The 12,004-nt window shown below is 37.2% G+C and overlaps 1 pseudogene across 1 annotated transcript; it reads right to left on the reverse strand.

Annotated features, from left to right (window-relative positions):
- Positions 1 to 7,733: 7,733 nt before the first annotated feature.
- On the reverse strand, positions 7,734 to 11,716 carry LOC308522028 (transmembrane protein 126A-like; annotated as a pseudogene). Its single transcript has 2 exons — positions 11,567 to 11,716; positions 7,734 to 8,410 (listed from the first exon to the last, which is right to left on the reverse strand). The product of its transcript is annotated as a transmembrane protein 126A-like (transcript).
- Between the last annotated feature and the right edge of the window lie 288 nt (positions 11,717 to 12,004).

Here is a 12,004-nt window from a genome sequence, read left to right on the forward strand (position 1 = left end):
ATTAATACCTTTTTTAAAAGTGGTACATTTTGGGGTGGCATAGTCTGCCTTCCTACAGTAATTAAGTAGAGTAACTAAGTTTCCCTGACCATCTACTTATAAGACAGAGTTTAAAGTATCCAAGTTGTTAAGATTGGGACAATTCATGGATAGGAAATCAAGAAGTATAAGTGTTACACAGCTTTTTTCTTTTTAGATTGACTTCTTTAAAAAAAAAAACCCTTCAAGAGACGTTCGAAAAAATAATCCTCTTCCTCTCATTTCAGAAGAATACTAACCAAAAGGACAGTCCCACATATACAGGAAAAAGTTGAAAAAGCAGAACTAAAACTTCAAAAGTGATTGAAGGGATTAACAAGAAAATGTTAAGAAATATCTGATGAGTAATAAGAATCTTGAAGCAGAAGGAGGATATACAAGCAACAAATCCATCAGACCATCAGAAAAACTCTGGCCAGTGGTTGCCTTTATTTCTTTAATGGGACAACTAAAGGAGATAACATAATACAATGTGTGGATAATATGGTTCAAATATTTGGAGTAACATGTACTCAGCTCTCATAACAGATATTGGTTTAGTTATCTTCTACATATCATTTATTGCTTTTTATACAGCCTTTCCAAAAGCACTTCCAAATTTTGGTATGTATAAAGTGTTCTGGTCTGGCTGGACACTGACTTTCTATTAGGTTCATGTTCTGGTATAAGAGGAGTAGTAAGTAGCAGAGTTGCAGCCTGAGTAGAATGCTCATTTTAAGACAATATCCTCAGTCTGCTACAAGTGCTCCCGTGCTGAGATGTCAAATGTAACATAAAAATAAATCCAAATGATGATATTCAAGAACCTTTGGGAATTCCACAGTTTTAAAATTATCTCCTATTCGTTAGCATGAGCTACCTATTTAAATGAAACTACTCTTTTTAACTGCAAAATGTCCTTCCTTTCTTTCTCCTACCACATGCAGTCCCTCCCCACACAGACAGAGATGCCGCACTGTCACATTCTTTCTATGCCATCTATCCCTGCTTTCCTAGGATGGCCTCTTCTTTCCTCTCAGCCGTCTGTGTTCTGATCCTCCTCTGGAGGCCGTGGGTCAGGTAACATCCACTTGACAATACCGCTGCCTCTTTTTCCTAATCCTCTTTTATTGTTGTCAGTCAATTACATCAAACACAGTCAAGCGGATGAACACAGGACACACTCAGTCAACTTTACGATGATTTATTCCTCTGCAGATGGCATCATAAAAGCAGAGGCTGTGCATATAAGTCAAAGTATGATATTTGCTACTCTGAATCAGTTGGGCACTACCCTTATCAGAACACTGTCACTTAGTGGGGCATAAAAAATGCTATGGAGAGACATGGTTGTGCTTGATGCTAACCTCACATGCCAAAGAAGAGCCCCCGGAACACCACTGTTTTCCTTGAAAGCCTGTATGGAACCATCATCAGTGCATTTTTCACATAGTCACATGCCATGTATTCTTACTTGCACAATTACTTGATTTATGAGTAAGGTCAACTATAGGAGAAATCATGAAATGGAGAGGCCCCTTTGGAGGTATGCTCCTTAATTCTCCTCTGTCTCTCACTTCAATCTATAGAGTACTCCCTTCCTGTTTGCCTTTCCAATTACGTAGGAAACTTTAATAGATTCTGTGTTCTACTTGTTCCTGAAATACTAGTATTTGCATCTTGAACCATGAGAAGGAAATGCCTAACGTGAATGAATGCATTAGGGTTGGTGCAAGGTGGAACTCAGTAGTTCACTGAGCTCTGTGACCTTGCCAGGTGTGCTGGCATTTGCTTAAGAGGTGATGATAAGACATGAGGAGAGAGAGCGCAGATTTTAAAGTCAAAATATAGAGTTCATATAGAGAATCTGCCCCTTTCTAGTATGTAGCCTTTGGCAAAAGACAACCTCTTTGAGTCTCAGTTTCCTCATCTGCCTCCCTTGGTCACAAGATTGTTGTGAGGATTACATGAGGTAATATATATGTAGGAATATCCCCATGGGAGGCCCACTAGATGAGTCCATGACCATAGGAGCACGATAACATGCTCACAGAGTGTCTCCTTCTACTCTGGCACATCTATCTCTTAATAAAAAGTTTCTATGGTTCTGGTTGATGGGCTCAGTTGGAGAGTCATCCCACATGCCAAAAGGTAACGGGTTTGATTTCTGGTGAGGGCACATACCCAGGTTGTGAGTTTGATCCCAGGTTGGGATGCATGAGGGAGGCAACCGATCAATGTTTCTCTCACCTCAGTTTCTCTCTGTCTCTCCATTCCTCAGTCTAAAAATCAATAAAAAAAAATGTTGTGGCTGTGAAAAATGAAACACCAGGTCTGAATTGAGAAGGATTGTCTTAGGGAAGAACTCACCTTCAGAATGTGGATAATTTTTTACCATAGTCTCCTTTGAGCCAAAGGGAGCAGCTGTTTTTCTTTTAATAGTATGGCATAAGGTGTTAATGATATAGTATTTTATATATGTGTGCTCACTGGTTGATGAATCTAAAGTTATTGATTAGTTTTGCTTTGTTTTTCCCTGTGAGAGGAGAGGGAATGGAGAAGATTGGGATGGATAAAGTAAAATACGTTAAAGCTGTGTTGTGCAAGAATGTACCCTAGCCTGAAAAGAATAGTAGTCAAACTGACTTAATTTTGGCCTTGTAGATTTTTTTTGTTATTCTGCCAATAATATCAGAATAGAGGGACATTAGTTTCTGTAAGAAGGGCTTCTATAATCAGATTAAAGACTTCTGCTATTTCCTATTGTTCTCTGTCCACTCCCCTGCCTTTCACTCCACCATGTATGTGCAGGTGCACGTGTTTGTATGCACACATACATACACATACACACAAACACAAGAACCCCACTAAAACCACCAAGAACAATTTGTAATGTGTCCCTTACATCTATCTCTACAGGTATGAACACTGTATAGGAGAAGGCAAACACCAACATCTTTGCTGAAGTGGTAAACAGTGTTAATACTAGTACTAGCTGGTATGCCCCAGTACTAGTCAATCTTGATAGGTCAATAGCAAAATAAGGGAAAGAAATAGAAACAAAAGACACATACATTTTTAAGTTATTTTTCTCAGTGTTTGGTTAACTATGACTTTAACAAAATCATACCAAGCCAGAAAATTCCCAAATACAAAACTAATTGTTCACTTAAAATACACACATGCTCCAAACACACCGAATATACATCACACTCATACATTAACTCATAAATGTGAATATTAATAGGTAAATAATGAGTATTCCTACCTCTTTAAGTGATTTATGAATTTATCTTTTTGAAAGTAAACTTAGGATTTTCACCAAAAGCAACCTTATATATTGCATTGTATTTTAAATTTAACAGTCAAGAGAAACATTTGTAATAAGTATGTGTATTTTTATCAGATCATTACTTTATGTAATTACAAATTTTCTGAATGGGCAGTGTGGCAGAATTTTATTATATAATGATTTTTAATTTAAGAAAGGTAAAAGTTGATTAACTACTATATAAAAGTTCTGATAAACTTTAGTAGAAATACCAGTGTAAATTTCAAGGTGAAAAATAGACAATCATGCCAAAATTAAAGTTTAATGCTAAATAGACTGAAAATATTAAAGAGATGAATAAGTTTAAAAGGAAAGAAGAGCATAGCAAAAGGCTATAGAACTCATCAAATAGAAGAACTAGTAAAAAAAATAACCAAAATATATGAACATTAGTAGAAATTAATTTTAAAACTGAAATTATACAATATAAAATCTAAGGTATGATAGCTAAATGCATAAAATTAAATTAATATCAGTTAATGGTTATTGGAATCACTTAAATTTGTATATCTTATGCTAGGGACAAAAAGTGCATCAAGTGTTATGTAATCTTATTTATTCAATTTTATGTTCTGAAAGCATATACTGTTATTAAAATAATAGTGTTAGTAAATAATTATATTTTAAATTACCATTATAGAAAAAAAGGTTTTAAATGGAAAGTTGGTGTTTCTCTACCAAATTTTTTTGAAATTTTGATCATCCAGACAACCAACATATGGTAGAAAAACTATATAGAGTATTTTTTTCAGTCTTTGATTTTATTTTTTTGTGTAGAATTTGGGTAAAGTTACCCAAAACACACAGGTGATTGTCATAAAACTTTTTAGGAAGCTCAAATGCAATGCCAATCCAGGTTAAACACTCCAAAATTTGGGTACTACTTACCATAGTGTAGATTTAGAGTTGATCCTGCACTTCAAAAGGTGATGAAAAATACATTAACAATATATTATAGTTAATTGTATTTAAATCACAAATTGTACTACCTTCCTTGTAACTCTGCCCCTGGAAGCTCAGGGATCCCGATTCCAGCTTTCAGTATAATTAATGATGGCACTTTTCTATATCTACTTGTTGATGCCATCTACTGCCTGTATTGTCTCACTTAGATAAAGGGCTAGCCAATTGCATTTATGTGTATATATAATTTTTATGTATATATATAATTTTTAATTTTTTTTTTTTTCATCAGAAGTAGGATGTGACACTAGAATGGAGAACAAGCTTACCCTGACTTTATGAATGGTAAAAACTTCCTTGCCAGAATGTGCAATGGTAAATGAAATTGTTAATATTGATTTCTATTCATGCAATGGTAACAATGTCAACAAGATCAATTCTTTTTGTCACATCTGTTGTTGTAGGATAAATAATATCTACTAAATGCCCAAACTGAATTTAATGTAACATTGTGGTTTAGATTTTAAATTTAATTTTTGGCCCATCAGGTTTTAGTTTTTTAGGAGGAGAAAAAAAGTGAAATATTGATGCTTTTTACCATTTGCAATTGACCAAGGTCGATGTGCAATTCCACTGAAAAGAACTGAAGTAAACTAAGATTTAGGGCTATTTGTACAGAAAGTAATATCCTTGGGCTGGAGTAACTGTCATTAATTTTTTTCCCATATCCAGGAAATTTTAGGTTAGTATTAAAGAAGTGAATAACTTTTACACAAAAATTAACTTAATAAAATAAAAATTGTATTTGCAGTGCACATGAGTACAATCACAAAATTGTGACTTTTAAAGCATGGAAGACTATATATATATATATATATATATATATATATATATATATACTAGAGGCCTGTTGCACGATGATTCGTGCAATAGGCCTTCCTCCCCCTGGCTGCCTCAGCAGTTTTCCTCCGGCACCTGGGACCCAGGCCTTTGCTCCAGCCCACAGTGAGGCTTGGTTTCTCTGCTCCGGCTGCAGCGAGGCTTGGCTTCTTTGCTCCAGCCACAGTGGAGAAGCCAAGCCTCTTCAGTCTTCAGTCTTCAGTTGTCTTCAGTCTTCGCTCCCTGCCTGCGTATGCAAATTAACCCGCCATCTTTGCTGGGTTAATATGCATACACATCCTGATTGGCTGGTGGGTGTAGTGGAGTGACAACCAATTTACATATTTCTCTTTTATTAGTGTGTGTATATATATATATAATTTGTAATGGTAATTCAGCATATTATTTTTGTTACAATTTTTCAATGAGAAATATAATAGGAAAAAACCCTATATGTAATAAAGATATCTCTTCCCACACCAGTATAGACCTTTTTCTATACACACCAGGGATATTTTTTAATGTGCGAAGTAAATAAAGATGTGTTACAGCATGAAAACTTCCAGCAAAGTACAGTGAACAAGAAACAAACTCTCTCCATAGTCAACAAGGCACTACATGACATACCTGTCACCTTTCTGACGTCAACTCACAACACACTCCTCTTTTCCCAGTGATCTCCAGCCGTACGGGCGTTCATTCCATTCCACAGCCATGCTCATTTTGCTCCTCTAGTCTTTCATATTTGTTTTATTTGCTCAGAAAACTCTTATCTCCAGTCTTCTCATAGCATCTGCAAGTGCTCCATCACAATCTCAATTCAAGTCACCTCTGAAGACTCAAGACTCTTCCTAAATAGCTGATCAAAAAAGGCAAGATCCTCATTCCTCCCCCACCTTAAGTTTTCATTGTGTCTACCACTCTCTGAAATGATTCAGTTTGTTTGTTTGTTCACATGTGTTGTTTGTTCGCACGTGTTTCCAGGAGGGCAGCAGTATTTTCTTGCTTTTTCAGAGCTATATTCTTGACAGAGAGTAGATGCCCAATAAATATCTGTTGAATTGACTATATGACTGTCACATTTGAATATTTTTAAAATCCTTACATAAATTATTTTCCTAGTGTTTTTCAACATTATATTTTAATAAAATATGTAAGTAATCAGAATTACTTATACACAGAAATTCAGAAATTCACTAGGTTTCTATAGGAGAAAGGAGTGATTGGGAATATTAAATGGGGCTACTTATACTGAGTGTTTAAAAATACATATGCAAGTTATTTTAAGAATTCATCCAAGATTATTTATTTTAAATTATCAAATTATTTATTGGTTCATTTGTGCACTCATTTACTTGCATATTCCTTGGTTTAACAAATATGTACTTAGCCCTTATGTGAAAGGTAGCATTCACTTTGTTTGCGATTCATCAGATAAAAAACAAAACAAAAAATGATCTTTTGGAACTTACCAGTTAGTGGGAATAAATAAGCTATAGACTTTGTAAATAAGAAATATATATAGGATTGTTGATTAAAACTCTGGAAAAGAGGGCAGATAGGGGATGAGCAATGGGCTACTCTACTGGTATTGGCTCTTGCGTAAGCACAGTATTGTTCATATGATGTATACTTTACTATGTGTACCTCGAAATCAATACTATTTTCAAAAGATTCACTCATACACACATGCCAAATTTGCCATTTTCTTTACATATTTAATTATTTTTATTATTCTCACTTTTAGCTTCATTGTAGTGAATATTTTAACCTAGTATTTTCAACACTTACCCAGCTTCTGTACTGTTCAGGCATAACAGAAACAATGATATTTCAAAAACAAGATCACAGCTCGAAAACACTGTTTAACCACAGAGTGGCTGAAAGGATCCCACGCCATCCCTAATGCCATCTGTTATTATTCTGCAATGCTCCCTGTCTCTTTCATAGAACTTGTAGCAAACCATATTCGTTTTTAAATGATTTTTTGTTTCTCTAACACATTTTAGCTTCAGAAGACAGGCTCATACATATTTTTAATTGCTTTTTTTTTTTTTTACAAGTGCCAAACATATCTCCTGCAGCTAAAGAAATTTTTAAAATAAAATAAGTACATTTGTAAATGTTTATAATGTCCCATAGTGTACCCAGCCATTGCTCTGTGGGAAGAATGTCTATTAACCTACATGCGGAGGATTTAGATGGAGAGGCTAAATATTCAGCGTTGCAATATAAAATTGTGTGCATTTTGTTGAGGCAGAACTTTCTGTCTCCACTGACTTCATTGCTGTTTTCTGCCTGTATAAAAAGAGAGATGGTAGAGTGTTTCTTAAAAAACAAAAACAAAACAACTTGGAATGGATTAAACTATATTAGATTATATTGTTATATTGTAGAGATGAGAGTTTTTGTTGAAAGTTGCTCAGAGGAAAAGGCAGATTGCAGGATAAAAATGAAAATTCAAGACACAAGCCTTTGGTTGGAGTAACGGGAGACTTTTCCTCCTCTGGGCCTCATAGTAATGAAACCAAGAACAGAATGTCACACTGCTTTTTTTTTGTTTAATCACAGTTTTATTTTTGTGCACACACTGGCTTAACAATCACAGAATTTCTAGGACAGGTTCAGGGAAGTGAAGGACCTTTCTAAGTACTTTATATTGTCTAGAACCGAAGCACTTGCAAATCCAGGCTGGAGCGAAATGAGAAATGTCTTTCTAAAGACAGGCTTAGAAATTCTGACACAGCAGGGTACGATGTTCCTTTCTCTGACAGCAGGACAGAGGCATACCTGGTTCCTAGGCCACCATTCCTAGGTATAGCCAAGAAAAAGGTACAGACCACCAAAAACAAGTCCAACCAATCCTCCTTGTGCATGGTATAGGTTTCACAATTTAAATCACCTGTATTCAATGGTAAACTTAATAAGCCTCTGTAAGATATGTCCACTGTCAAAAATAGTAGCACTGCCATTGTTAAAACAGCAGCTATATAAGTTACATTTAAGATGCACTGAAAAAGACTTTGCTATTAGGCCCCAGAGAGCAGCATTAAGGCCAACACATGTCGATCCATGTTCAAGTAGATCCCTTCCTGCTTCTGAAAGTTGGTTGGCTTTTCTGGTCATTAGATCAACAATTTGTTTTTCCTTGACAGTAGCATCTGGTTCATGATTTTCCACCTTGAACCTTATGCTCTCCTCCCAACTGTCCCAACTGTTGGTGCTTCCCCCACTGCTCTTTTGACTGTGAGATCTTGCTACTGATAGGCAAGTGGTCAGCTAGAATGCTTGACTGTTAGGGAATTCATGAGCCTAATTTTGGGTCAGTGGGCTCTAAGAACCACATGGATCAATTGTTGTAAATACTGCTGATTATATATACCTTTTTTTTGTTAACCATGAACATTCAGTTAATTAATTTTAAAAAAATAAGTTTTAATTCAGTCACAATCCAGCAGAGGGAGTTTTAGAGAGGGACTTACTTTAACCCTTTGTCAAAATGTTAAAGTACAGAGCTGTGCCTCCCTTCCCCCCAACCCCCCTCAATCTGCCTGTAGTTTCATAGCTGCAATGGTCCACAGGCATTGGGGCCTGGACAGGGAGCAGGAGGGTGAAGCAGTCATGCAGGCTGACGTTCAATACTGATAATTATAGCTAATTATAGCGACAACAGCTACAGCAAGAAACAAAAAGAGCTAAACTGTTAATGCAATTTGAAACTTACTCTGTTCTAAGTGCCATAATGTATTAGTTTATTTAATTCTCCCAGGACTGTATTATTAACATGTGAATTATGAAAAATTGAATAGAGAGGGAAAACACATTGCATGAGGGCTTGCCACTCTGACCTTGACTCAAAGTCAACACAGTGTTGTTATTAATAGATGTGCATTCAAGTTGATTCTCATTAGGTTGTAAAGACCATCATACTTGCTGTAGAGGACTGTTTGTTGAGGGTGCCTTTGAGTCAGCTTATAGGCAAGGTTAGTCTACTAGTAAAACAGAAAAGTGGGAAAAACTTCTATCAAAATTTAAAAGTCCTAAATTATCTAGATTAGAATATTAGTTTTCCAAAGGACTTTGTCTTTATATATATATACTAGTGGCCTGATGAACGAATTCGTGCACATTGAAAAAAAATTAATTAGAAGGTGGCCAGCGGGGTGGGACTGGATGAGACAGGCGAGACACACCCTGGAGCCAACCTCCCCCAGTCCCTCCCCAGCCAGCTGCATCTGGGGCAGCACCATGGCTTGAAGGGCGTCTGTGGAATGAGCAGGGTTCCTCTGGCAGGTGGGTCCCTCAGCCTGGTCTGTGGGGATCAGGCCAAAACTGTCTCTCCAACATCTCCTGAGGGGTCCCAGATTGCGAGAGGATGGTTCTCAGGTGGTGCACCCTGGAATCGGGCTCCCTCCTCTCTGGTTCCGGGTGTGTCACCCGAGAACCGCAGCTGCCAAGTCACCAGAGCTTGGCATCTCCTGCATTCAGTGTATGCCCCCTGGTGGTCAGTGCATATCATAGCTACAGGTCGGACGGTTGGGCAGTCACTTAGACTTTTATATATATATAGATCAATTTTTTTATTGATTTCAGAGAGGAAGGAAGAGGGAGAGAGAGATAGAAACATCAATGATGAGAATCATTGATCAGTTGCCTCCTGCATACCCCTTACTGGGGATCAAGCTCACAACCTGGGCATGTGCCCTTGACTGGACTCGAACCTGGGACCATTCAGTCGCAGGCCGACGCTCTATCCACTGGGCGAAACCAGCTAGGGCAGGACTTTGTCTTAATTATTGGTTACTCTGCATCTCTCATTCTCCTGGGAGCTTCTTTATGAACTATTCAGAATAATAACTACTAGCATCAAGGCTGTAACTTATGAAAGTATTTGTAGCACCATAATTGTTATCTATTAGCTCATAGGGCCTTCCCAAAGAGCATGAACCTTGCTGATCAATTTGCCTTGAGTATAAACAAGAGATAATTGGGGGCTAGATGTCCTGGTTACTTCATTTTCTGTTTTTACCACATATCAAAACCAAGAAAAAGTTATTAAGGACATTTGAGCCTCAGGTGTCCCTCCTTATTCCTTCTCCTATCTTCACCTAGGTCTAGGAAAGAGAGAAAGGTTGTTTCACTTTTATATTTCACTTTTACATTGAAACTCTAGTCTCAGAAGTGGGTTATATCTGGAACCATGACCACCCAGTTATGTAACTGAGTTAGGATGCAATGTACTTGGAAGGGTGATTCTGACTATTGACATTCACTGCTATTGTCAAATGGATTTGGCAGTGATCTCTACTGATTATTAAGTTGGCTTTGTAAGCAGAATCAACTAAGCTTTAGTGATGTTTTGGTATATACTCATAAGTCCACCTCTTTATTTTCATTGTTTTAGTATTTTATCACTGGAAAATATGTGTTTATTTTCCAACCCACAGGTTGAGAGTCACTGCTTTAAGGGAACCTAAGAAATTCCAGATCCTTTAAACTTCCTTTACTTCAGAATTTATAATTTTCTCCTAATGATTGAATGTTTCCCTGATTTTTATTGCAAAGTTTTTAAAACAATTCATAATTCATCTACTTCTTTGTATGGACAATAAAAACAATTGTGATTTCTACATGTATCCAATAAATATGTCCTAGTCTTAATTGTTTATTCAAGCTGACTGAACACTCATGTTTCATAAAATGGTCAAGAGGAATTTTTATCTGTGTAATTTTATTTATACAATTTGAACAACAGACCATTTCAAATGCTTTCAAATATGTTTTTCAATCAATAAATAAATATTTACTGAAGGTTTCTGTGTACTCAGTAAGGCACTGGCTGAATCATAATAGGGTGGAATAAATCCTTGAAATCCAGTTTCATCCCAATTTAATGAAAAACATTTTTCTCCCTATTTCTATTCCAATCGCTAGATGAATTTCATTTTTCCATCAAACGTGACATTTTTCTAATGTGGTTTGAGATGATCATTTAATGTTGTACCATTTTTAAGAATAAAAAATAAAAGAATCAGGAACTTCTGAAAACAGGGATAATGATTGGTTGCTTTGTCCTAGAATATATAGGTGAAGTCGAGATGTTATATCCTAATTACTTAATTTGGTTACTAAGTAAATATTGAGAAAAATTAATGACTAATATAATATTTAATTTAATTCTGTTTTTTAAAGAAATAGTCATTGTGAAATCTATACATATAAAGAGGTAATATGCAAATTAGGCCAGGACACCGTAATGGGTCAAGACTAGACAGGAGGAGGTTGCGCATGCAGGTGAGGACTGGAGCAGAGATGGAGACAGACACAGGGGGCCTGCCCGAGCTGGTAGCCCAGAGTGGACACAGGCAGAGGGGCAGAGGGTGCCTGGGGCAGAAGTCAGGCGTGAGTCCCGGCTGCCCATGGTGTGGGTCTGACCTGATTCCTGCAGTGGCCCGGCACTGCATGAGTCAGGTGCGGGTCCTGGCTGCCTGCAGCGTGGGTCTGGCCTGACTCCCATGGTGGCCCGTAGTGTGCTTCCTCATATGGCGTGTTGTGGGGCGCCTCCTCGTGCGATTTCAATCCCATGCTGGGCCTCTAGTACTATTATAAAAGTTAATGGACATATCAATTAAGCAGAGTAAAATGCCTAGATTCAGTGCCTGTGTGTGTATGTGTGTATGTGTGTATGTGTGTGTAAGTACTGAATTCATATATTATATTGAATTAGAGGCCTGGTGCACAAATTCGGGGCCAGGCCAGCCAGGAGAAGGGGACACATGAGGTTGGCTGGCTGGCCACGCCCCCCAGTTGAACTCCCGGTCAAACTCCCAATCGAGGGGACAATTTGCATATTAGGCTTTTATTATATAGGAG

This window comes from Myotis nattereri (genome assembly GCF_964212035.1).
Source record: "Myotis nattereri genome assembly, chromosome: 7".
Taxonomy (NCBI): domain Eukaryota; kingdom Metazoa; phylum Chordata; class Mammalia; order Chiroptera; family Vespertilionidae; genus Myotis; species Myotis nattereri.